The sequence below is a fragment of the Lathyrus oleraceus genome, chromosome 4, assembly GCF_024323335.1.
Source record: "Lathyrus oleraceus cultivar Zhongwan6 chromosome 4, CAAS_Psat_ZW6_1.0, whole genome shotgun sequence".
NCBI lineage: Eukaryota > Viridiplantae > Streptophyta > Magnoliopsida > Fabales > Fabaceae > Lathyrus > Lathyrus oleraceus.
Window position 1 is genome coordinate 480,789,615 of NC_066582.1, and position 4,715 is coordinate 480,794,329.

The window sequence follows — 4,715 nt, forward strand, 5'->3', positions numbered from 1 at the left end:
AATCTCTAGAAAGAATTTATCGAACACCTAGTGTGCAATTGATATTGTTTGGAGTTTTATGTGGTATTGTTGATCTTAAAATTCAATCACAACCTAAGAAGTTGTGATCAACTCAACAACAACAATTTCAAAATGTGTTCAAAATTATTATCTAAATAATTTGATCGCACGATCAATGAAATCAACATTTTGTAAACCGAAAATAAAAGAGAGATAAAGATAGGAGAGAGAGAGAGAGAGTACACAAGGATTTGTTTAGGAAGTTCCCCAATTTACCTCACTATGTATGCCCTCAATTCAAATTAAAATTAAGATAATGTAATTAACCTTACTTCACAAAAAGCATATACAGGAGAAATGTAGCAATCCAACCCTACAAACCCTAAGTTTGATGTTGATTATGACACTTTCACTCCCCTTGGTCAAACTTGATCAAGTAACCAACAATGCCGCTTTGATTAAACGTTTCACACTACTTATTTGTAAGAAACCCCTTGTTCTTCAAAGCTTTCACTCGATCAAATCCAAAACACGCACTTGTTGAAACCCAATATTTACCAATGATATCCACCGTCCCACATTACTCTTTTGCAAGAACCTCCTGTTCTTCAAAGACTTCACTCGATCGAATCAGAATTGCGTAATCTTGTCTAAAATCTTCAAACCCTAAACGATCTTAAAGGAAAATCCCGCCTTGGTTTTCTAATTTGAAATCCTCAAAGTTCTCAACCCAATTTACAGTACAATCAACCTAAATTGGATGTTATCAACCATAATCTAGATGATACCCAATCAAAAAATGATTATGTTTAGTTTGATTGTGTATATGCATATAATGAGGTTGAAGATGATGAGAATGCCTTAAAATCTTGGGTTCATATAGGTTGTGCTCTCTAGAAATTTCTAGAAAATGATGCATGTATGAAGTATTTATATGCATGCATGTTTGGAGACAAAAGGAATGCAAAAGATTTGAAAAAATTATGAATTTTTAGAAATTTTTGTTGCATGAGCCGACCTATACAAGTCATGTGCCGACCTGTTTGACGCATGTGCCAACCTGTATAGGTCATGCGTCGACCTGTGAAGGGTGGATGTCCCGACATGTATAGGTCATACGTCGACCTGTGAAGGGTGCGTGTGTCAACTGTTGGAAGCATATGCCGACCTGTTGAGGAGACACAACTAACATAACCTACAAGCTTTAATGTTGTAGTAAATAAGTCTACCTATGAAGCGGATGTGTCGACACATAGAAAAAAAATTCTTCTATGTGTCGACCTGTAATATGTATGTGTCGGCCTATAGGTTGGTCTTTCACAAAAAATGTTTTTTAATGCACATTTTGATGCATGAAACCGTTTCCAACTTGTTTCCAAATGCTTTTATGCTTCCTAATACTAAGATGCACATTGAGAATTAGAGGATACCGTCCAATACACATTAAAGCTAAAGTATCCTAGTTTTGACATCATACAAAATACATCTAACAAAAAGTTGCACTCACATTCTTGAATGCAGAAGAGCCCGTGTTCCATTGCTGTAGCAAATTGACAATAATCATTATCAGCTCGTTCGTGTTTGGTGCATCGAATGATGCTTAGAGTTATTGAAAGTCATGTAGATGTGGTGGAACTAAAGAGTGATGATAAGGAAGATAATGCTGCGATGGAAGGAGCGAAGAGTGAGAAGGAGGAAAATGATGTTGCAATGGAGAGGGCGACAAATTAGTGGATAAACCTGATTTTTAATGAAGGAATTTGATTATTTTCTTAAATTGTTGGTTGAGGAACCATTGTTGAAGCTTGGAGATCATGTTGTTGAGTATGTTCTTCGCCTACGACAGAGAGATTTGGTCAAGCATTATTTTGAAGAATTTGAACGGTTGATCCGAGATCATTAGTTGCGCTGCGAGTACGAACTAGTTTCAAACCAACCATCAAAAGAAATACCATAAAACGATCATGAAACATTTACCATCGACACAATCACAATTGTAAGAAAAAATGTTGTAGTGGTGTAACCAAGGGAACATGAGGAAATCAATGAGAATTCAAGAGAATCAAAAGACAACCTCCTCAAATGGCACCACTATTTCGTACTCAAACAAAAAATAGATGAAATTGATGATGACCACCGTAAAGAGGCTCCCGGTGCGGTGTTTATGGTTATCCAATTATGAGAATTGCAAGTATGACGGAAAGAATACATAGAATATATGGTGCGACTTAGGGATTGTTGGAATTAAACCCAAAACTTTGAGTAATTCTAAGTCAATCTTGATGAACAAGATTCAATCAACCGATAAAATTCCCACTTGTTCTTCACTCTTCACTCGAGTGAATTAAGTAACCTTGGTTGCAAGATTATATTGCTGTATAATGATGATGAAAACAAGAAAAGAAAATTGAATTGGGGAAGAAGATTATTTCTGCAGAGTCTCTCTCTGCCTACAGATTACTCCCTCTATTTATAATTGAGCTAGCTTGCTCCCTAAGTTAAAACCCAAAAATTACAAAAGCTCAAAATACCTATTTTGGTCTAAGTCGAAATCCTGTGTCAAGCGACTTGCTTCGACACTTTGATATTTAATACTACTCGATATACATACATGTTTCAACACATCCTTATTTCTGTTGAGCACTACCTGCTTAGAAACAAGGAATTACAATTCAAGACACCACCTAATTTATTGCGTCTAACTTATCTACATTCATCATGGACCTTAACTTCTGGAATACTTCGACCTGCACTCCTTTCGTCATGATATCTGCTATTTGATTCTCAGTTCTACAGTGTTTTAAGTCCAACTTCGTTTCTGCTACTTGCTCTCGAAGATAATGAAACCTCACTTCGATGTGCTTTCTTCTTCCATGCGCTATCGGATTCTTTGCCAGATTGATAGCAGACATGTTGTCGATCTTCATGGTAATCACTCCATGATTCTTCCCTGTAATCTCTTCGACCAGATTCACCATCCATGTTGTTTGACATGCAAAAAGAGAAACAATTATGTATCTGCTTCACATGACGACAATGCCACTATCGGTTCCTTTCTTGAACTTCAAGCAACTGGTGCATGTTGGTTGTAATTTTAAGTGTCGGGTTTTTGTTATCGTATCCACAGGGATTGTAAGATATCACCGCCGTTCGATGGTTGTATTAATCTTAGCTTAAGTAACACAGGGGGTTTTGGTTTTAATCACGTTATCTTGCATAAAAAGGTAATACAATGCGGTAAAAGTTTGATTTGAATATTTGAGAAATATTGCCAAAGTTAGGGTTCAACGATCACTTTGCATGTATTTGTTCGGTCAACAATCTTATAAACTCCTTTAGATGATAAATTATTTCACAAAGTCCTCCCAATGTGTTTCTCTCGAACACACATTGTGAGTTTTCCCATTTTGATCGATTGTTTATCTCTAACACAACCTATCAAAATGACAACTTTTTGGTTCAACCTTATGGTGAACAAAATCATTCATTACTATCTTTAGCTAATAAACAAGATTGGATGAAAACCTAGGTTAAGAGTTGGTAAACATCTCTCGATCATAAACCAACACAAAGAGTTTTGAATAAGAACAAAGTTTTCATCATATATTCACCATTAAAGAGTTTACACATGAAGATCCTTACATTTACACACAAAGCTAATGATCATCTACATCTAACCTTGACAAATGGAGGACTTAGCTACTCATTTTCATGGTAGCTTGGTCGACAAGTTTCGGAAGAAGGTTGATCAACATCCGAGTCGAATAATCGAGATTGGATGGGAATCCACCTTCTTTTTGTAAAAGATGGTTAAGAGATGAAGAGAAATGAAATTTAGGGCACAAAAGCTTCTAAGAACAATGCTGTAAAAATATCTAGAAAAAGTGCAAAAGTATGGAAAACTAGGTATGGCTCCAAAAAGTGGCACTTGCTACTTATAGAGCTGTACTGGGCTGTCATGCTCGCTAGGCGAGCCGAATGGCTCGCCTAGCGAGGGTCTAATTGAGGCACATGAGGCACCTGCGCCCAGAGAAACAACCTATCTCAGACTGTCATGTTCGCCCAGCGAACAAAACCTTCGCCTAGCGAAGGGCACGCTTCAACCCTCGCTCCACCGAGGTTGAGAGGTTTGGCTACTGGAATCCTCGCTGGGATCTCGCTGATGGCTCGCATAGCGAGTGAGTGCTGGCTGCGCTTTTCACCAAGTCTGGACGCGTTCGCTGCAACGTTCGCTGGAAGCTCGCCTAGCGAGTCCTTCGCTACAGCTCTCGCCTAGCGAGCAAGCTGATGAATGCATCTTCTCTTTGGTTCCTTTGCCAACTTTCTTGTGTCCTCATTTTCAATTATTTCATGCCTTCTTCCTGCACAATAACACACAAATCAAAGGTACCAAGATCGTTTATCAATGTATTGCATTTCATCTATAACAAAGGTGGTTTTGACAATTTAGCAAGGAAATGGAGTGAAAGATACCCATATTTGATAGCTCAAATAAGTACTTTTGGGTATCTAACAACTCTCCGCAACTAGATTCTTGCTTGTCCTCAAGCAAAGTATGCCTCTTGAAGGACAAGAGGATTTGCTTTAAGAAAATGGTTTCTCTGAAGTTGGATAAAATGGCTCAAACACAAGCGAATCAGCATATACTTGTTTCCAACGGTTCGAATAAAATAATACACAAGAACTAAAACTTAATAGCTATGCGAAATATTTAT